We start from the raw sequence: 23,472 nt of genomic DNA on the forward strand, positions 1-23,472 counted from the left end.
CAACAGAGCTACACTCCAAACACCAGCCTGGATTTACCTCACCAGGCTGCAACACTGGTTCTTGCACCACCTCTTTATGCACTCCTATTTACAGTCCTACTGCCAGGAGCTTCCACCAGCTCAAAACTCAGAAGCAAAAGCTACAAAGCCATGTGTAACAAAGCCCATCAGAAGCAAGCCCAGGTGGGACAGGAAGGACAATGTCTCACAAGTCTCTCTACAACTATCACTCAGTACCATGGTTCAACCACCCTAAAGTACAAGTGACCTTCTTTTAAAGCACTTATCAAGACCAAAACATTCCATCTCCCTATGTAACAATGTTCATATTCTCCCATCTAATTTATTCCTGTACAGCCTTCCTTTCTGCTTGGGTTGTTTTTAAAGCAACCTGCTATACTCACAGTGCTCCCAGAGTCACTGAGGACACAGGATCATGCACTACCCAGTGAGCTCAGCACAAAACACAAACTTCATTCCCTGCTGAGCAGATCCAAGCTTTTCCAAGGGGAGTCAGGCTCACGCACTAAGTTGCTTTTTTTTTTTTTTTTTTTTTTTTTTTTTTTTTTTTTTTTTTTTTTTTTTTTTTTCCCCATGGAACTCATAAGCACACGGATGCAACTGAATTCCTAATCACAGGTAAAATACATTAAGTGGTTGTTTTGGCACACAAGCCACTCCAGCTTGTGTAAAAACCACAGCTGCAGTGCCAGGGAGATCTGGGCACGGATGCCAGGAGTCCTGCCATCTGCATGCATTCCCCTTCCCCCCTTGCTCTGTGATAATGACTCTACCTGCCCTGCCTGCAGATGGCTTATCAAGCATCTCAAGCTCAGAGGCTTTCAATGTTTGTCTGCCAAGCATGTTCCAAGAGAGTAACTGAGAGGAGAAGGCTGCAGGAGTACCACTGTGCTGCTGCAGAGCTCCTCTCCCCCAGCAAGCATGCTTGTTTTTTCCTGTATTAAAAAGAAGGGCCTCAGAGCTCACACAGGGCAATTCACTGCTCCCCAAAGTACTGATGCTACAATTTACTAGTATGTTCCCTGCCAAATTATATCTATTTGAGTATCTCATTAAAGAAAAAAAATACTGCAGATTTTGATTCATTTTTAATACTCCTCTCTCTGCCAGTTGAGCCTGCTGATCTGGTTTACTTGATGATTTGTCAGCTGCTCCACTGCCTCTATTTGGAGTCCCCACAGTGTTCCAAGGACTTTAGAAAATGCTGAATGACACATAGGACCCTCACCAAAGCCTTACCCAAAAAGGCAGAAAAAATGCTGAATAAGCTCATTTCCCAAACTTGAGCATTTCCCACAGTTTTTGTCAGTGGGAAGGGAAGAGAAAAGGAAAACTAGGAAAAACTCAAAAAACATAAGTGCTAGAAAGGATTACAGTGCAATCTCCTGGGAAATGTATTAAAATTCAATACTGAACTGAAACTGTCCAAAAAAATTAAGCCCACCCTTATTCAAGCCCTCTGAAGCTCTTGGCCAATCTCTCTGTGCTAGGGACAAATCTGTTAGATAACCTTTCCTGAAGAAGTCTATCACTTATTCTAGTTTATGTTCCATTTCCTTTGGCGGCACAGCTATTTAAGTCACCCTTCTATGCCAGAGCCTTTGGTAATTTTTCCTTCTACTGCAATTCTTCAAAGCATCATAAAGGCAAATTTAATAAGCACTTCAATTTGTATTGCTTTCTATTTATAATACTGCAAGCACCTGCTGCTGCTGAGATCAGAGCAGGTATCTTTCTTACTCTGTATAGATTAATTCAGACTTATCTTAACAGTTTGATACTGAAGAGCAATTTCAAGAAACACTGCTCCAAGCTGTTGGGAAGGTGGGTGGGTTGGGATTTTTTTTTGTCTTAGGGATAGTTGGGGTTTTTAATCTTCAGGGTTGGTTTCTTTTGTTGGTTTTGTGGTGCAGTTTGTTCTCCCTCCACCCCCCATTTCTTTAAGGTGCTGCTGACCAGCTCTTAGAAATACAATTCATTTTGCTCAATCATTCACATCAGCCAAATTTGACAGTCTTCTGGTCTATTGAGTAGATCACTCTTTTCAATGCCAGAGAAGACACTCAACATTCATATTGTACCCTCAGCCCCCAGCAATGGAAATCAAGTCAGCACTGGAGCCCACAGATGGTTGGGGAACTGTAGGCCTGCAGGGAATGGGTGTTTTAAGGTGCTTGCTCATGGTCCAGAAAACACAAGGGTTGAATAACACATTATTTGACCTTCTCTCAAACCAGGGATACCTTAGTTTTTAATCTAAGTGCCTGTGAACATCAAGTGACAGCTAAGGCTGCACAGTACATAAGTTAAGTCCCACGTCTGACCTTTCAGAGGGTCTGAGAAATCATGTCCTTAGGCATCTTTTCAGAGTCTCTGCTCCACAGCTTACAGACAGAATATTAATGGCTGCACCCTGGGCTCTGAACATTGTGGTATCTGCAATATCAACACTGTTGCTGTTATTTCATTTAACGAGACTACAGATAGGAAGTTTAATGCAGGAAAAAAAAAAAAGGGGGGGGAAAAAAAGGTTAAAAATTGTGATGCAGCACAAGTAGTTGAGTGAGATAATGAAGCCCAGAGAGAAAGTGTAGGGAAGTCCCCTTCATGTGCAAGAGAGGAAGGGGAACAAAAGAAACCAGTGCATGGAAAAAAAGCTACATGGAACTGAAAAACAGAGTAAAAGAAGCAGATGGAAGAGTCAACCCACTGGAGAAGACTGACACCAATTATTGCTTTCCTGTCAGCACTGTGTTTATTTCCTCTAGGCTGACAAGCAAGGTTTGTACTTTGTCTCCTACATACACACCCCTCCATAACCTGCCAGTAGATCTCACAGAACACTTCACAGGACATAACCAATCCAGGAGATTCCTGGAATGCACTGATGGTAACTTTCTCCTCCAAGCAACATGGGAATCAACAAAGAGAGGTGCCATGCTAGACCCTGTACTCACCAGCTGGGAAGGGTTGGTGAGGAAGCCTTGGCTGCAGCGACCATGAGATGGTGGAGTTTAAGATCCCAATGGCAGCAAAGAAAAGGGTGCTCAGGAAGCTTGAAACCTTCAACTTCAGAAGGAACAATTTTGTCCTCTTCAGTAAACTCTTTGGCAGGGTACCGTGGGACAAGACCCTGGAGGGACTGGGAACCCAGGAAAGCTGATTGACTGTGGAGGATCAACTCCTTCAAGCCCGAAAAGAAAGCATCCCTAAAAAGAAGAAATTGGGCAAAAAGGCCATGAGGCCTACATGGATGAACAAGGAATTCCAGGAAATCAAACACAAGAAGGAAATCCACAAAGGGTGGAAGCAAGGACAGGGAACCTGGGATGATTATATGGAAATTCTTTGTGAAACCAGAAACTGGGTTAGAAAAGCTAGAGCCCTGATGGAGTCAAGTCTGGCCAGGGACATTAAAGATAACATTAAAAGATTTTACAAATATGTCAGAGAAAAAGAAAAACAAGAGAGAATGTGGGGCCCCTCCTGAGGGATACAGGTGACCTGGTTATTGAGGATATAGAGGAGGCTGAAGTACTCAACCACTTTTTTGCTTCGGTCTTCACTGGTAAGCACTTGTGTCACACCACTGAAATTATGGAGGGCAATGGCTGGGTCTGGGAGGGCGAAGAACCACCCAGAGTAAGTGCAGATCAGGGCACGGAACACCTAGAGAACCTGAAAGTGCACAAGTCCATAGGACCTGATGAGATACACCCATGGGTCCTGAAGGAACTGGCAGCTGAAGTTCTGAGCCACCAGCCCATATTTGAGAAGTTGTGGCAGTCTGGAGAAATTCCCACAGATTGAAAAAGGGAAATATAACCCCCACTTTAAAACCCAGGGAACTACAGACCAGTTAAGTCTCATTTCTGTGCCAGGTAAGATCATGGAGCAAATCCTCCTGGCATCTGTAATAAGGCACATGAAAAATATTGAGGTGATTGGTGACAGCCAACATGGCCTCACCAAGGGCAAATCGTGCCTGAAAAATCTGGCAGCCTTCTACAACAGAGTTATAGCTCTGATAGATATGGGAAGAGTAAGTGGCACCATCCATCTGGACTTGTGCAAGGCATTTGATACTATCCCACATGACATCCTTGTCTCTCAGATGGAAAGACATAGATTTGATGGATGGGCCACTCAGTGGATAAGAAGCTGGCTAGAAGGCTGCACTCAAAGAGTTGGGATCAACAGCTCAATGTCCAGCTGGAGACCAGTGACAACTGGAGTTCCTCAGGGTTCTGTTCTGGGTCCAGTGCTCTTGAACATCTTCGTCAGTGACATGGACAATGGCACTGAGTTCACCCTCAGCAAGTTTGCCAATGACACCAAGCTGTGAGGTGTGGTGGATTCACTTGAGGGAAGGGATGCCAAGGGTCCAGAGGGACCTTAGGAGGCTTGAGAAATGGGCCAGTGCAAACTGCATGAGGTTCAACAAGACCAAGTGCAAGGTCCTGCCCCTGGGTCAGGCCAATGCCAGGTACAATTGCAAGCTGGGTAGAGAAGGGGTTGAGAGTAGCCCTGAGGAGAAGGACTTGGGGGTGTTGATTGATGAGAAGCTCAACATGAGCCAGCAGTGCACTCATGCAGCTCAGGACAACTGCATCCTAGGGTGCATCAAAAGGAGCTTGGCCAGCAGATCAAGAGAGGTGATTCTCCCCCTCTACTCTGCTCTTGTGAGACCACACCATGAATACTGCATCCAATTCTGGTGTCCCCACCATAAGAAGGACACAGATCTGTTGGGACAAGTCCAGAGGAGGGCCACAAAGATGATCCAGACACTGGAGCATCTCTGCTATGAGGAGAGGCTGAAGGAGCTGGGATTGTTCAACCTGAAGAGGAGAATACTCCAGTGGGACCTTCTAGCTGCCTTCCAATACCTGAAGGGAACATACAGGAAGGATGGAGAGAAGTGTGTCCAACAATAGGATGGGGGAGATGATTTTAAAATGAAGGAAAATAGGTTTAGACTGGATCTTAGGAAGAAATTCATCAGTACAAGGGTGGAGAGAGTCTGGAACAGATTGCCCAGAGAACCAGTGGATGCCCCCTCCTTGGAGATGTTCAAAGCCAGGCTGGATGAGGCTTTTGAGCAACCTTGTCCAGGTGAGAGTCATCCCTGCCTGTGGCAGAGAGGCTGCAGTAGATAAGCTCTATGGTCCCTTCCAACCTAAGCCATTCTATAATTCTGAGGACAACTTCAGGTCAAGAATGACTCTCAATGCCTCAGCCTCCTACTCCAGGGGGATGCTGTGCTATTTGCCTCTCTATAACATTTAATATGGGCCTTAAACACTCCCAACAAAAGAAAGTCTTGTTGCTGTTCTCATTCAGCCTAATCTTGCCATGTTTCCTATTAACTTCATGAGAAAAGCACACTCATAAATGCATAAAAGCAAGTTTTCAAAGGTGTTTTTAGCTGCATGTGTTGAAAAAGAAACAAATGAAAAGGCTCAGAGACACAGGTAAACATCATTGTAAGGTACTCAGTACTATGCCCTCCTCTTATCTATCAGCAACAAAAGCTCAATACAGCAATTATTTTGGAATATATTTTTCTACTTTCTACTAACGTGAGAGAGATCACACAGATTTTCTCAGAAGAAAAAAAAAAACCACAAGCAAGGTACAGGTACCCTGCGTGTCATTTAGAAAGAGGAGATGCCATATATTTTTTCAGCCTCTGGCTGCAGCTTCCAAATTACTGTCCCAAAACGTCTGTAACTCTCATGCACTCCAGTCCTGTTCCACTGTTACTTCTTATCACATGGGGAGGTTTTGAACTTTTCACAATTATAATGAGTAAATCAGCTATAAATAGACATGCTACAGATAGTCCAAGCTGATAGCTAATGGTGATTTTCAGTCTTCCAAGTGAATAGGGCAACTTAAAACGGCAAACATTTCTCTATCTTCCCATCCATAAATTAGGAGTGACAATAGCAGATTATTACTCATCCACTCAGAGCATTCCTTTGGCCCTGGGAGAACTGGCTTTATTCCAAGAGCTGGCAAACACTGGTTAATATACATGTAAATGTTTTATTTCTCTCAGAGTAGGCAATTCCATGAAATGAAGTGCTGAACTGAAAACAACCCTAGATTTTCTGCTGATGCCCATCACAGATGCAGCACTGCTGAAAGCCTTTGCAAGCTTTTTCACACTGAGTCAACAGGAAAAAAGCCACCTTTTTTTTGAGAGCAAGACGATTTCACTGTGGAAATATGAAAGCTTTTATATAAGTATTAATCATTAAAGCTGACCTGAGTTAAGTGGCTGGCTTACATAAGGTTGCAGAACTGACTTGGTAATTGTAAGACCAACCAAAATGGTTTTGCAAACACTGCTCCAACACAAGAGCTGCAGTGCCACAAGCAGATTCAGCACCCCTAAAAGGCATTTGGTCCTCTGAATTTCTAGCGCCAGCATAAAGGAAATAAAAAATGTTATTTTCCTAAAAAAACTGCCACTAATTTGAACTGGGAGGAAGAGGAAAGCCTGAGAAAAAGGGTGGAGGTTCAATACAGCAAGGCAAATAGAACTAGTACCTGGACAGAAAACCAAGCAGTGGTTTAACAGGGACTCTTACTAACCAGGCCAGAACCTGAACATTCTAAATACAGCCAAGTGCAATGCACCCATACTCTTGGGCTCTCCAAAAACCAAGAGAATCAACAAGTACATTGTGTGCATTTGGAGGTGAGGGCAGTACACACCACTCCCAGCAGGGCTCTGAGAACCACTTTTTTCTTACAGAGGGCTAAAGACATCAGAAGACACCTGCATCTACCTTGTCCTCCTATGATACAGGCCATCAACCACTGCTTACCCCTCTGTCCAAGAGAGAAGTGAGATTGTTTTGGTTTTGGTTTTTTTTTTTTTTTTTTGCAAATTAACCAAGCCTTGAAACTACAGCTACTATCACAAAGCAGATTTTCGAGAAGAGGAAAAGAGAAACATAGCCTTTTATCTACTGCACTGTACCATATGAATCATCTTGCTTTCCTTCAGGACTCACTAAAGCTTCAATCACCTGGGGGTGCTGGCAACAGGTCAAAATTGTTCATAAACCTCTAGACAGAAATGACACAATATTAATATATTTCAGAATTGCAAGTGTAGAATGATATATAAAATAAGGTAGAAAGCACTGTCTAAGGTCACAACAACTTGGTGGAACACAAGAGCAAGAAGTATACAGCACTTAAGAAACCCAATCATCAGGACAGCTGCAGTCACAATTCATGGTTTTCAAATGAAAGATGGAAGATCAACACTGAAGGGAAAGAGTAACTTCCAGCAGAAGACACCTTCAAAAGATACACGACCATGTACACGTGGCAAGAGCTGATGCTAAGTTCAGTTCCTATCTGGCATCTTATCTCAGTTGCTACAATGATGCTCCACAGGATCCAGCCAGGTCTCTCCATGGACATGAGCATCTATGGATATGGAATGAGACAGCAGATCTTGATTTTATGGAGATACATTCATCAAAGACTGCTGGCCTTAGAACTGCTCTTCCTTAAATTCTCCATTTTAACTGGAAAACACTTTAGGCTTTACAAACTATTACATTGACTAAAGCTACTTTTGGAATATTTTCCATATTTACTTCCCAGAATTACATCGATATTTTTTTAACCTGCAGAAAATTAAAGGGATGATTACCACTAGAGCAAGCAAAGTGTCAAGTATTTGACAGTACTTTCCTCTGAACCTTGAACCTAATGGCTGTGCTTTTCAGTGCTGCTTTCACACAAAGCAGACTGTCCCACCTTTTGTATGCTCCCCTTATACCACTTGCATGACACTTGTAGATCTCACAAGGAAATCTGCTGAATGGAAAGGTGACAAAACAGAACAAGACAGAGCCTGGCTCGGCAATGAAGAGGATTTTTTAATTTATTACAGGACCTCTATAAAAGGTGATAGCACTATTACCAGATAAGCTACCAAGTAGACATCAGTGATTACCACACTGGACAGAGATTTTAACTCATCTAGAGAGCAGACAGCTAATAGGATTTTGTAATGGGCTTCTCCCAGTTTCACTGAGGTTGATGCATAATGCATACAGGATTTGGAAAGAGATTTTTCCCCAAAGAGTACATACCACTGTACTACACCATTCTCTTATCATCTTGGCTTATGCTTATATAAGGAACCCGTGGCTTATGCTTATCAAAAGAACCAGATGGAAAGCCAGCAGCTACATGAACAGTCACAAAGAGGTTAACCATTAAATGCAAGATTTGCCAGTGCAGCACAAAGCTGACCTCCTGAATAAACTGAACTTGCATAAAGGTAGCACTGATTTTCCTGAAGAGGTCTCATTACTTAATGCTGGATATGCAATTTCTTTTGAGACCACGAAGTTAAGAGTTAATCCAAACCTACTATTTCTTTTCTACCCAAACAGAAACCAACCCATTTAAAATGCAGATTATGTGGCAGATGTCCCTCCCTTTCATTGTTCTCTCCCCTCTGAGAGAAATTGAACTTCACAGGACTTCAAACCTCAGGGAAAAAAAAATTAAAAATAATAAAAAAACAAACAAAAAACCTTAAAAAACCCCAGCTCATCTTTATTCTACAAGCTTTTCCGCCAGCACTGAAAATCCAATGCATATTTTCTCCCAACTGCTTTCATCTCTGTATTGTTCTTGATGCTTTCCTAGAAAGGAACACATGAGTGGAAAACTTTAATTTGGTGAAGGGGCAGGGACTGACAGTCCACTGACTGGAGTCAGTGAAAAGAACACAAGGTGAACATTTGGCCATGCTACCTGACCCCCAAGTCTTACTACAATATTTTCTGCTTTCCAACTCTGACACTCCTGTTCTCATTTTTAAAAGGATTTTAACATCAGACTAGAACAACTGACTAATTACAAGATATACCAGTAAACAGAAGAGTTACTTCTTTACTTCCTTAAAGTATGATAAGGATCTTCTATAGCAGCAAACTGATCAGTTTCTGATTTCCCACAGGTACTCTTCAAACATGTACTGAACCCTGGCAATTCTGACTGAGATGACTCGAGTGTCTTACAGACTTGGGGCTTTCCTAACTTTCTGAAATTACTGTTTTGACTCACTCACACCTCTGAGACCATGAAAGTTACTTAGCTAAGGTGTAAGAGGGAACAAGGAAGATTAAAGACAGTAAGTTATTCAGGAAAAAAAGAAAAAAGAAAATTATAAAAAGACCAAACAAACAACTACATGTCTTTTAGAAGAAAAGGGATAGAATGTCTTACTCTCTTATTTTGAAAGCCTTGCCTTTTTACAGTTAAGCAGTTTCCCCAAAGAAGCCATCAGTCATTGCTTTCCTAAGAATTCTGAATGTATGCAAGTGCTGGAATATGAAATGGAAAGACAAAAAAGGGTATTAAAGCACTGGATATATACATCCCAGAATCCTGTCTGTCTGCCTTTAGAAAGCAGGAACATAGAAGACATGAAAAAGAAAAATAAGTAGACAAGACGGTGGAACCTGAAACCTTTTTGCTTTAGGTCCCTAATGTTTTAAAAAATTTATTAAAACATGATGTTTGATCACCTGAATTTCAGAGAATTACTTCAGAGATGGCTCCTGTTGCAGCAGTTTCTGCTGGAATATTTTACTGTGGCTGTCAGCCAAATCTTTGCTATGCTGATGCCAAATAAATGATACCCAATTTCAAGGGCAGATGCTGTTGTGTTGACACATAATTGATACACTTATGCTCAGGACTCGCTGGAATTCCATAACAGCAACACTTACTCACAAGAAATAAAACTGACAGCAGAACTGGAAGGGACTTGCAAATAGCTGATGCTGATGCTGCTGGTACTGAGAGGCTGAGAGAAGAGATCACTGCCTGTCCAGGGTGCTCAGGAACACTGGAGATAAATTTTCCAGGAGAATGGAAAATACAGAGAGATGACCCAGGAGTAAAAGTTAACTGGCTTAGCCAGAAACCTTGCTTACAGAAACAGGAAATCTGGAAGTTTTCAGCACAAGTTGCAGATCCCTTTCCTGCACAGCTTTTACCTGCATAGGAGATGGAAGTCACAGGAATGCCACAGCACTGAAGCAACAGATCGGTCTGTGATCTCCTCCCTTTGACTTCCTTGGTTTTCTAGGCAAGAAATGGATTAGCAACCTTTAAAGATGTATTTAGCAAAAGTATGTTCCAAAAAAAACTATATATCCCTTCCTTGCATATTCACTTTCCTGTAGATAACCTGAAATGAATTTTGTTCCTAAATAGTATTTATTTTGGAATGCAACTATATGTCTCCCTGACCTTAACAAACCCTCAGCATCTACTGTAAATCACACAGGAAAAAGAAAAAACAAATGAAAAAACAACACCAAAAGAACCCCAAAAAAACAGAAAAAACCCACCCACCCACACAAAATCGTGACATTACAGTATATACCTAAATTTTCTTTCTTTTTAGTAGCACAGCATCATATTATTTTCACTCAGGAAAAACATTAATAAAATGAAAATATTCAGAGAAAAACAAACTCATACCCATTCATTCACACACACACACACACACAAAAAGCAAAAAAAACCCCAGTAACAACTAAAAATTTACACAACCGACAGCAGCAAATAAATGCCATGTAGCAAAGTTTTCAGTCATTTATCCAGACATTATCTGTTGTTCAGCAAATATGCAATGTAAAATATCCTGCCATGGTGCCTCTTTATAATTCAAACAAGGTCAAGCTTAAAAATACTTTTGAATTGCATTATATTGGGATTACAAAACACATCTGAAGTTTATAGATTAAGAGGAATCACTCTCTGGAAGTCTTTTCAAACCTTGGAAAACACATTTTATTGACTATTTCTTAAACTGTATTTTAGAACTGTATTTTAGATCACAGTCCAGGAAAGCTTCTGCAGTGTAATATGCTTCTGGTGCTTGTGGGGCCTTATCTGCCTCCCAAATACTGCCCATGCTTCTCTGCTAGTACCACGGAGATTTCATCCTACAGCCACCTTTTTCCTTACATTATATGAAAAAGGGACTGAAAATACTGATGCTAATTCTTCACACTCTGCACACTGCAGCTCTTTCCTTTAATTCTTCCTCTTCTGGGCCTCTAAGGGTCGCTAAGGCCAAAACTGTCAGACCTCTCTTCACACTGAATTTTTCCTTCAGGAGTGCCCAGCACAGAATATAAAGTTATACAGGGAAAAAATATGCATTTATCATCAAAGCCTATACCTCCCAAGCCCCCAGAATTGGCATTTAGTTCAGGAACATGGGATCTGCAATATATCCAGGATTATATCCTTGCAAAAGGAAGTGCATTAAGTAGAAAAGCTTTAGGGGCCGGCGGGTTCTTTTCACTGTTGGGAGAGGCAGTGGGAACACTCTTTGCCAAGAAAACATATCCAGAGCTTAAAAAAGTAAGCATCAAGTGCACACTTACCTTCTTCCAAAAATAAAAACAAGAAAACAAACAAAAAAAATCCCAACAAACCAAGTCCCAAAAACCCCACACAAGTTTTTCAAAGTCACAGAGTCACTAAGCACTCACTGGCAGTCGGGCACCTCAGGAACACATCAGAGGATGAGGAAAGGAACATGAACCAACAGCTGAGCCAGCTGTCAACAGCTTTGATTTACCCAAACCAGTCATGGGGCATCATGCTGGGGTGGTACCCCACAGGCAGAGCCAATCCTCCTCACTCCTGTTCAGAGCAGATTAGATGCAAACCATCTCCAGTGATTTGTTAGACCAGTGCTATACTTAAACCAAAAATACCACTTTCTCAGCACTGCATTTTAAAACGTGCACAGCACTGAAATAACAAAGCTAGAAGGCTTACAGAGAAGATCCAATTCCTGTCTAATTACTTGAGAATGTGGGCAGAGGAGTATAGGTCAGTCTGCCAGGCACTGCTGAACCCTCTCGGTGTTAGGAAGCACATAATTAGTCTGGGAGTAGATCAATGTTAAGATATCCAGACCAACTTGAATATTTCTGCTTGTTACTGACTTTGCTCCAAAGATTTATTCTTACAGATTCCTTGGGGTGTTTGGAACTCCCCTTACTCCACCTTAGGCACACACTAAATTTAGTAACTTCCTTTTAAGAAAAACAATAAACCATCATGTTCAATAGTAACAACCCTTCTTTTTATCAGTGAAGGCAAGGATTTGAAAAGTCAAATGGATTCTCACTCCTACTTCTACTATTGGCCTCTGCATTTAGCTCTTTATGGACACAGAAAAAGGCCTCACTTTCACCACTCAGAAAGGCAGTACTGTAGCTGGAAGACATGGAAAAAACATTAAAATTATTGTATACAAATATTTCCTCTTATCTTCCCCAATTTTTAGTCATTTACAACAAAGCAAAAGTGTGCTTGTTGGAGATTACTATGAGTTAACATGCTAAATAAATGAGCAACAGGAAGAAGTAAGTCAACTTCAACTTTGAGAAATAGAAAAAGATTCAGAAGTAGTTCAGGCAATTAGATTTCAGAGCAAATCTTGCTTTTGCAGACACTGTTTCCTATCCTGTTAAATATTTCTCTTAGTGTTGAGGGAAAGACTTAAACAATGGAGGGAAACTGGCTAAGACTTGCTCTGCAGACTCAAGTAATCTTGATTCAGCAGCAAGAACCGGCATCAAAACTTCTGAACAATGGAATCAAACACAAACATTTATGCAAGAAGTTGACATGCAGCCCTCTCCTCCACAGTCACTCACCACAAGTGACTCCAAGACTCCAACCCTTCAAATGTAATTAATATAATACTTTAATTACAAGCCACTCCTTGAAACAGTATCAATGCAGTAAACTTCAGATTTTATGATGCTATGCAGCATCACAACTTAAACCACTCAAGCCACTGAAGACAGGTATTTATCCTTTAATTTTTGCCCTAAATTATGCTAGAATTTAACTGTATGCTCTCCCATTGAAAGCAGGCTGCATTGTGATGGTGAGTGCAGTGGGCTGATGGATACAGTACGCTCAGTGTATCATTTTCTAAGCAGACCTAAGTTTGCTAAAACAAATAACTACAGGTCAAGTCCTTTTATTTTTTTATTTTTTTTCTGGCATGGCTGCAGGCTCAGGGCCTTATTTTTTCCTGGCACCAAAGAGGTCTAATAAAAGGCTATGGGATCTTGAGTCTTAGTATTGTGACAGCCATGTACCTAACCTGTGTTTGAGGGTGTCCTTTTCTAACTAAAAGATTGATTCTGCAGCTTTACCTGAATAATTTCTTATTTTTGTTAACTTTCTAGTTGACTGTCAAACTCAAGCACAAGATCTTTCATGGTTCAATGATGCTGTACAGACTGTAAGATGCTACTGGCATCTGACTACCAGTAAGCAGCCATGCTAGGAACAAACATTTTTGGGACAAAGCACCTCAATGAGTTTTAGTTACCAGCACACCTCCCCTCCAGACCTGATATTGACCACTGTACCATGCTCGAAGAACTCCTTCCCAAACATACAAACAAAGCTGAGGTGTCAAACAACTGGGTGAAAAAGCAGTAAGATCAATTTCTAAACTGAAAGCAGTCTGAGAGGAGAAAGATACACACCCTGAACTTTGGTACATGCAAATGATGAATAACCACACGTCTAGCATGATACACAGCCCAAAATCAACATCAGTTTTTTATATTTAGCAATTAATAAGGCTCAAAGAACCTTATTAAACACCTTTATCAAAGCAGCTATCTGACTGCAGATGTACTTTGAGCTTTCAAGCCTCCCCACCCACTTCAATCTAATATTTTCCAATTTTACAACCACACAGCCAAGATGCTTCAACTCTTTGACCATAGCATAGCTTTACTTTTAATAATAGGTTTTTTAAAGCTGCCTATGGCCAAATAAAAACCACAGCTAGACAAGTGCTTGTAAACAAAAGTACCAATGCAATACACAGTCCCAATCAAACTGGAATTGTTACTTCCACAGTTTAAGGGTACCCATATAAGTAAATATAAGGCCACATCATCATTCTGCACTCACCCCACCTCACCAGGTTATTTTAGCCTGGAGAAGTCACTTGTGACAGCAGCAGGGCAGGCCACATCTCTGCTCTTCAAGTGACAAAGACACAAACACATTGGTTTAGGCAGAAGCAGCTTTTGCTCTTATGCTGCTCTTTATTTTCTACTCTTTTTCTGAAATACAGAGACAATTTCTGAGCAAAGCCTTTGGGGAAAGAGCTTCACTCAAAATCACTAGTCCTCTGTCTAGCACAATAAGAGCAGAGAATGCAAATTAGTTTCAATAAAAGCAGCTGGTAATCTATAAGAAAGGACTGGTCTCCAAGAGTAAAACTGGCTCCTCTAAGAGTAAGAGTTAAAAGGGGGAAAATATAAATAGATTAATAAAGAAAGAATGAATGTAAACAACACGGGTGCACAGAAGGAGAAAAACCTAATAATGCAATTAAAATAAAAAGCAAACTGACAAAGAACAGCTGGTGTTAAAAAAAAAAAAAATACAGATAACTACAGTGCAATGAAAAGGATCATTAGAAAAAGTCTCATGGAAAATATGTGCAATCCAAACAAGATAAAATAAAAATCATGAAGAGGAGCAGATAAGAGGCACCACGGCTTAAGGCTCCAGTCACAAGTTCACCTTCTAGCCTGGTTCACTATTGGCAAGTCCAGCAATGACTTTCAGCATTCCTGCTACTGCACATCTTATAATTTCACAAAAACTTATGTCCTCTGACCTTCTGCCATAACCCACCCACTCTACATGCAGTCAGACTCCTTTTATACCTCCCTTCACCTCGGGACATCCAGAGGCACCTGCAAAGAACTGAAAAAAAACAACACTACTGTTACCACTGTTTAAAGAAATAATTCCTCAAGATGGTGGACACTTTCACTGAGACTCCCTGTTATTGTGCCTCACTTTTATAAGTCAATTAAAAAGAGAATATGTTATGGTCACAGAAGAAGCCTTCCCTTGGAGCTGTCATAGACAGGACATGAAATAAAGGGAAAAATACAAGTACTTTTGCACTGTTAGCAACCTCTGCTCAAGAGAAACCTAAAAATTGAATGTCTTGCATTCTGCAAGTCAGTGTTAGAGATCCCTTACTCTGTCTTGCATCTACAAACCCAGCCCCAGTTTCTGGTTTTGTCAGCATCCTACACCAACTGCTTAGTTAACATGAACTAAGGCCCCTTATCTTGTGCATGCCTTCAATACTGCATATTAGGAAAGAGGAACTCAAGCTGTTACTTTGCTTTTCAGCCCCAAAGAATCTCACCAGCAAACAACACAAGGTAACTTATTTAATCCCAAGAATGTAGTCCCCATCTTTACCAATCAATGGACCTGCTTCAATAGCCTACATTAATTATATAGGGCAGAAAGTGGAATCTCCCACACTCAAATGAAACTGCAGGAGAAAGTCCCATCACTGCACTTGGTTATTTAGATAACATTCTGACTAGCATAGTGATGGACTACACAGACAAATCTCAGCCAAGCTGCTAATATACTTAAAATTATGCTTATACTTTCAGAACTTGAATACAGAACAGTTTGATTGGAGCATGCCCTATTCTTGAAATTCTAGGAGACTTCTAAAGACAAAAATGGTCACATTGACATCTGAAAGAACAGAGCTCATATTTTAAAGAGAGAAACTAACTAACTTATTTGCAAATAAAAACAGTGCAGAAAAAAATCAAACCAAGCAGGATGGAGAAGCCAAAAAAAGCCTGAAACTAAAGTAGTTGTAGGGAAAAACAACAAAGAGAATAGTATTACCCACTCATTCCCTTATGATACACGAGTGCCTAAAGGGCTCACAAATATCTGATCTCTGGCTCTTAGCCAAATTCGACATACAAAGCTTGCTTCCTCCGTCGCCTGCAGCAATTATTTTGGGGTTTGCCTTAACAAGTAAAAATCTATAAAAAGAAAAAAAAGAAGAAAGAAAAAAGTAGGGGGAGGAGGCTTGCACTGTTGCAGTTTTAAATCGACAAACTCATGGTCTGCCACTACTGCAAAGACAATTACAGCTATTTAACAACACATTTCCCCAAGGTAGCAAGCAGTTAAGACCTTTATAAACTGAAAGAGATGCCCTTCCACATTAGCATGGCCTATAAACCACAAACAGGATTAAAGCTCACAGCAAATCCTCACAGAGCCCACATCTGTCAACAAAGCTCTTTCCCATAATGGGCAGTAAGGAAGGAAGGTAACTTCTCAGCTTCACAAAGTGCTTACTGGAAAAGCTGATACTGCGATTAAAGCAAAACAAAATGGCAGCAACACAGAACAGCACAATCATGGAGACCCCTCTGAATCTCCTGTGAGAAAAAAAATTTCACCTGCGATCTTACAGAGCAGCTCTACCCCTGCTCTGGTGGCCCTGTACAGCAATCCACCATAATGATCTCCAGAGAAGACAACAGCCAAGATTTCTCTGTGGGACATGTCCAAGCATGATAGGATTTCCAGAACCAGTAAAAAAAAAAAAAAAAAAAAAAAAAAAAAAAAGACATCCAGATTGGCATACAACAGAAATTGTTACTGCACATAATGGACACCAACCCACCCACAGATGCTTCTTGCAACGCATGGTGGAGAGACTTGTATGGAGATAGAGATCCTTTTATTCCAGGGCACCTGGACCAAAGTAGTTGAATCAAGAGATGCCAGACCCACTCCATGGCATGGCAGCCAGGGCTGTACAGCTGAAAGCAAAATCCATCCCAATTCACAGCAGAATTAGTGTTCAGTTCTCTCAAAGCCTGATATAATTAAAAGATCAGTGTTTTCCTTTGAGGGCAGTCCCTGTGTCAGCAGCACTAAGTGCTGAACCAGGGCAGGTCTCCCATGACTCTTCATGGAGCAAGTCTTTCAGTGACTCCACACTACTGCTGCTTGGTAGTCACAGCATCCGAGGCAAGCCTTGCTGGGCTTTAGAGTAACAGGGAAGGGGAAAAAGAGGATGGAGGAGGAAAATTTTAAACAAAATTAACAAGAAAACTGCATTACATATACATTTACATGGCACAGCCTAAAGATATACTGTATAGTCCACCTATTTACCATCCCACAAGCCAGCTCATACCACCTTATCAGCATGTACATCACAGGTATGTAAAAGCTCTTTACTATTTAATGCATGGGAAAACATGGTTAGATGTAAAAAAAACTAGTAATAGTCAAGATTATTTTGCTAGCATATGGATAAGAAGCAGGCAGTAAAGAAAGAGGCCACTCTCTCATTGTTACTGTACATATCTCCAAACAAGCAGCAAAGAACCAGTGATCAGCTCGGAAGTGTGATCAATGGTTGTCACCTAACACAGGACCATTTCCATGCAAGTCTGATGCTCTGTGGTAACTTCAAAGCTCAGATGGTCTTCCAGGGACAGGAGGTGCCCACAGGCAGCCAATGCAAAGTATCCTGGTTCCCTTGAAGTAGTCTCATCATTTTGTGAACACCTATCGCATCCCAAAAAGGTGTCAGGCTTGCTAGGAACTTCCTAGGAGGGCTTTCTGAACATGCCCAGCTCTGTAAATGGAGTGACTCTATCTCTGCACATCTACAAGTGCTGTCCATGATATTCCCCATCACCTGGCACTTGTGGTTACCAGCTCCACCAAAACCCTCTCGAGATGCAGAGTAAGAGGCCTGTGCAAGTCCATGCTGGGAGAAGTAATAAAGAAACAGGTACTTCCTAATTTCCCATGCAATAAGGGGTATTTCACATCTGCACCCCAAGTTCCTGTTGGTAGGTGTCCCTTCTGTGTTTCCCAAAAGCAGCAACTGAAATTGCTGTGACAAAGAGCCATTTGCTTATCTGCCAAAGATCACTGAAATTTTTACCTACAAAGGTTGAGAACAGTATAAAATTAGCTTTCTTAACTTCAGCCTAGGAGGTCTGTATGTTATAAATAGGCCACTAAAAGGCAGTTAAGAGAAAAAGAGAGCAAAGAAGTTATTAAAAATGTACTAATGAGAAACTCATTTAGCATTTGTTGGTTTTTTTTTTTTTTAACAGGACATCAGGGAATTTCAACAAGCCTTCTGGATCATTTAAAGGAGGAAATTTTTAACAAAGCTAAAAATAACTAATAATCACATTTTCAAAATTGATAGAAACATGGAAATCCCAGGAGGTCCCAATCCAGAGTACCACACAGACTGATAAAAAAAGCTCATACAAATTTCAGGCAAGATCATGACCCTAGAATGGAAATCTCTGTGACATGAGAACTTTTATTTTTACACTGCTTTAAAATAGGGTATGAACCATAACCGGTTTAGAAACGTAAGAGAAAATATATTAATTTTGGTTTTAGTTAACTAACAATAGGGACAGACAAAAAGCCAGGAGCTGAACTCACATCGGTGCATCGCAGGGACATAGGCAGATGGAGGCAAGGTGCTTAAAAGAAATTAAAAAAAAAAAGACAAAAGCCACATTTTTACATTCAGAGCAGATTACCATGATTTTTTTTTTCCTTTGTGCCACCTTTTAATGCTCTACTGAGATATTTTTCAACAGGCTGCTTACACACAGGTCTCGGTCGTTCCTCAGCACAATCGCACTCGCCACTGGGGAACCGAAAATTAAAAGGGGAAACAAAAAAAAAAAAAAAAAAAAAAAAAACAAACAAACCAAAACAAAAACAAAAAACCCCACAAAACTGGAAAGTCTTCTGCGAGTCTGCTGAAGAGTTATTGTCATTAATCTCTTAGCAGTGCTTCTCAGGAGCTGCGATTCCACCCCGCCGGCGTGGCCCGGCAGCTCGCCTCCCGTCCCGCTACGCCGGGACACACCTGAGCTCCCCGCCAGCAGCGGCGGGACCGGCGCCGACCGGGCCGCCCCCGGGACCCCCTACAGTGGGGTGTCCGCCCGAGGTGGTTTCCAGCCCGGGCTCGGAGCCAGCCTGCGGCCGGGCCGCCCCGCGGAGCGACGCCGGGAGGGCGCCCCGAGCCGGCCGCGGCCCCCACTTCCCCACACCCACCGAGGCAGCGGTTCTCAGCCGCCGAAACACGATCGCCCCCCGGGTCTTCGCCGCGACACCCAGCTCACACATCGGCTTTTGAAACTTTCCCGTGCTAACCCCGTCCGCCGGACCCCGAGCCGCTCCCTCTGCCTCGGGAAGGAGCGCTCGGAGCCAAAGTCCGCAGGAAGTTGGCCCGCCCGGGAGCGGAGCCCCAGGCTCCCCCGAGGGATACCGCGGACGCACCCCCGTCTTCCCGGCACTCCCCACCACCCCTTCCCAATGCCTCCACCACGCCGCTGCCGCCCGCACCCACCACCCCGCCGGCCTCCCTCGGGACGGCGGGCGGGAGCGGGCCGCCGCCTTGGAGTTGCGCTTACCCGAGGGACGGGAAGGGACGGGCAGAGCCCGAGCTGGCCGCCGGCAACTTCCCCGCTCCGCCACACGTGGGGCTGAGGCGCGGGCTGCCTTCCCTCGCCGCTCGGCGCAGAGGACGTGGCAGCTGCCTCGCTCCCTCCCTCCCCGGCCACGCCGCGCCGGAGGCTCCTCCCGGCCCCGCTCTCTCGGAACGCGGGGCGCCCTCTGCCGCACACCGAGGGACCGACTGCCCCCGGGCCCCGCCGCGGGCACCGCATCCGCGGCTGCGCTGCCGCTTCCCGGGGGCCGCGGTCACCCCCGTCCCTGCCCCGGGGCGCTCAGCCGCAGGGGCGGGAAGCGGAGGCATCGGGCGCCGCCGCCCCTCAGAGCCCGCCGCGGCCCACAGTGCCCGGTTGGAAGGAACCCGCCCGGTGATGTGAAGTTTGGGTGAGTTACACGCGAGCCACCTCCCACCTGGGCCGCCTCGGGTGCCGTCCCGCTGGCTGCGTGGGACAGGTGCGCGGGAGAGGCGAGTTTGGACATCATGGACAGTGCAGTGGATGCTGCATGGAAAGCATCGCTCTGAGTCCTGAGATGCTGCATTTACTGGTGAATTATAGAGCCGCAGAATAATTTGGGTTGGAAGGGACCTCTAAAGGTTTTCTAGTCCAATGGAATGGAAAAGGAGAATGCCAAAATAGGTGAAATCACAACAGCAGTTGCTTTCTTGTGTATCAGCAGGAAATGCTTGTTGGGTTGATCAAAGTCTGAAATAGGTGGCCTAAAATAAAAACGGAGCAAAGTCCCCACATAACCCAGGAACTGGGGCTGACCCTGGACAGCAAGAGGACTGAATTTGCTGAGGAACTCTGTTGCCTCCAGCCTGAGCTGCTGTTATCTCTGTAGTGGCAGGACCCCTATACACCTGTAGCTGCTTCCCAGCTTCCATGGTTTAGGCTGGCTCCGCTGCAGAGACACACTGCTTTCTTACCGTGGAGAAGAGACCTCTCACCATGTTCATAAACAGACAGTAGCTGTAACTGGTAGAAAATAAAAGACCTCAGACATCTATTTGCATTCTCTTCTTTTCAGGATTAGGCATTCTGAAAATAGAAGACATTACCTGGGCTTCATGGTTGCTGCGTGCCTGACACGAAGAATTTCTCTGAAAAGGTCATTTGGGAGGGATCTCACCCTTCCTCCATGTTAATAATAGGTACAAAACTCTTCCCTAGCTTAATGGTGTTGTCCTTTTCCTCATGCCTTTCTTAAAATATTTCGTGTAAAAGCATTCATGTCAGGCACCTTCGTGTAATCTTAATGTACCTTCTAATTGAGTGATGTGAGACTGTCGTGTTGTTACCTCCTATTGCTCTTCTTTCTGTTGAAAACATCCATTTCTTCCAGTGGCAGGCAGATTTTTAATCCTGAGGTGCACTGCCAATTTGAGATGAGAATCTGACTTTGAAGCTGTAAAGAAGTGCTGTTGCTGATGTTCAAATAACACTGAACTGCTTAGGGCTAAAGCAGAGAAGAAATAAAACTGTGGGTTTTTTTAAAACAGCCCTGGCTCTGTGGTTATCTCAAAGGACTTTATGATGTAAAGTCAAGTAAAGGAGCACCTTTAAGCACAGGAGCCATTCTGTGAACAAACATACCTTTAAACATAGGCATTTTTGGCATTAGAGTTATCTATAATAATTTAGTAGGGCTATTATGTATGTTTAATGATTACCTGCAATGCCATGAGAAATATCTAGTAATGGTCACCACTTAAAGCCATTAAGGAAAGACAAACTATGTGTATATATTAAACTTCTCCTTGGGCTGACTCGAGGTAAAAAGGTCTACTGGTGAATGTGGGACTCTTTTGTAAATACTCGAGCAGAGCTGTTACACTTATAAAGTACATAATTTGTTGGTTATTAAGTTACATATTTGTACTAAGATACTCATAACAATAAACCATACCTGAACTTAATTTTGAGCAATAGTTCTGTCCAGTGCTGGCTGGCACACAGTTAATTGTAACTATAATCACTCCAGCTTCAGAGATGCTCTAGCAACAGAACATTGTAATTTAGGAAACACAGATTAATTTCTAAACTTTAAGCAGAAGGCAAGATGTGAATCATGTAGGACTTTCAAATCTGCATCTGTCCAGAATGAATATGATTAAGTGCTTTTTTATTTAAGCTATTGATTTATTCACCTGGCTTCCTCAAATGTCAGATACATGTATGGTTTCTGTCCAAGAAAAATAGAGCTGCTTGAAGTATTGATTGCAGCAGTGGAATCTGCAGTAAAGTTTAGTAAAAGGTGTGGTTCACATTTTAAGACATTGCACTCTTCTTTAATAAACCTGCAGGTCCTTTGGATGTAGATGTACAAACCTACTGCCAGGCTTGTTTTTTATCTAGAAAAAAGTCTTTTCATGTTGAGCTATCAGTGTGCAGTAATTTCCCCTTAAACCTGCTCAGAATCTGTAGGCTTTTTTTAATGTAGTACTGTAAAAGGATGAGAAATGCCATAACTGAACTCAGAATTTTTTCCTTCTGTTGTATTATCCTACTTATGTGAGAATAGCAGCTTAGTCTTTTGATAAATATGTATGTTATTATATAGATGTGCATCTACAGAAAGAAAGAAAACACCACACATTAACAGTAACTGAAGTGCAGTAACTGTGGTAGTAGTTACAAGTTCAAACACAAAATGTAATTGTATGGGTACATATACAGTACAAGGGCTTTTCTTTCCCTGGAGGATTTTTTTCCTTCTCTGACAACTTACAGTGTCGAAACCTTCCAGACAATATCTTTCCCAGCTGGCAAAATACTTCCTGATAATTAGAAACAGTGGTTGCTTTTTGGACTTGGGATTTTCACAGACTCTAGCAGTTAGAATCACAGAACCATAGAATGGCTGGGGCTGGAAGGGACCTTACAGATCCTCTAGTTCCAACCCCCCTGCATGGGCAGGGACACCTCCCACCAGACCAGGTTGCTGAAGGCCCCATCCAACCTGGCCTTGAACATTCCAGGGAGGGGGCAGCCACAACTTCCTTGGGCAACATTGTGGCAGTGTCTCACCACCCTCACAGTCAGGAATTTCTTCCTAATATCCAGTATAGATCTACACTCTTTCAGTTTAAAGCCATTAAAACCATGGAAGCAAATAAATAGGAGAGTAATACACATCCAGTGTGATTTGGAAAGAGTCAATACTGCTAATGTGTAAGCTAAGAAAAGATGTTAAAAAATTGATGTAGTTCACATAAGAATTGAGCCCAGAAATCACAATGATCTCTTTATACAGAAAGAGTAAATTATCACAGTGCTTTTGTTCTGACTTTACCAACTATGGGATAAGCTCTTCAAATGGAAAGCTGGTCCATATTGACAAGGCAAAAGAAATGGTTTGTGCTGTCACCATCCTGTAGAACTCTTCTTCTAAACTTTGGATAACAGTTTCACAGTCACAATGCTCAATGTAGGGCCTAAAACAACCTTTAGAAGAAAACATGAATTGTGACAGAAAACAGAAGACTGGATTCATCTGCTGCTATTAACTCAGCATAGCTCCACGAAGTCAGTGAAATTGCACTGATTTACACACGGAGAAACTCTGATCTATGAACATTTGAAGAAAAGACTAAGACACACTAAGACTATCCTTTTTCCCTAGAACTCCATTTTACAGCAGGACTTCTGCACTTTAAATTCCTTTTCAGCAGAGGAGCATGTATATTATTCTGAAAGCTGTTACACAAATGTGACATAACCAAAAATGTGGCTGATGTTGTCTGAAAAGCATGAAAATACTGTTCAGAAACTTTTGACAGATAATTTACCTTTTGTATGTTGGATACACTACAACAACTAGTATATTTTGCAGGCTAATTCTGTAGTGCTCATTTAGCCTTTTTACGTTTCATTTGCTGTCAAAAGTGATCAAATGACAGATAAAAAATTTACTTGATAATAATTGAGTATGTCAACTGCTTTCAAAGGCTCACAGTTCCAAAGATGAAAAAGACTGAAAGAGGAGAAATATATAGTGTTACCTTATACTTTATCTTTCAGGTAGATAAATATT

The 23,472-nt window shown here is 42.3% G+C and overlaps 1 protein-coding gene across 1 annotated transcript in view; it reads right to left on the reverse strand.

Annotated features, from left to right (window-relative positions):
* Window positions 1-19,537, reverse strand: part of SMCO4 (single-pass membrane protein with coiled-coil domains 4) — a 31,639-nt gene extending 12,102 nt beyond the window's left edge. The window contains exon 1 of the mRNA XM_071733710.1: window positions 19,398-19,537. The gene's annotated coding sequence lies outside the window, so the exon portion shown is untranslated. The remainder of the gene's footprint in view (window positions 1-19,397) is intronic.
* Between the last annotated feature and the right edge of the window lie 3,935 nt (window positions 19,538-23,472).

This window comes from Heliangelus exortis, chromosome 1 (assembly GCF_036169615.1).
Source record: "Heliangelus exortis chromosome 1, bHelExo1.hap1, whole genome shotgun sequence".
NCBI classification, from domain to species: domain Eukaryota; kingdom Metazoa; phylum Chordata; class Aves; order Apodiformes; family Trochilidae; genus Heliangelus; species Heliangelus exortis.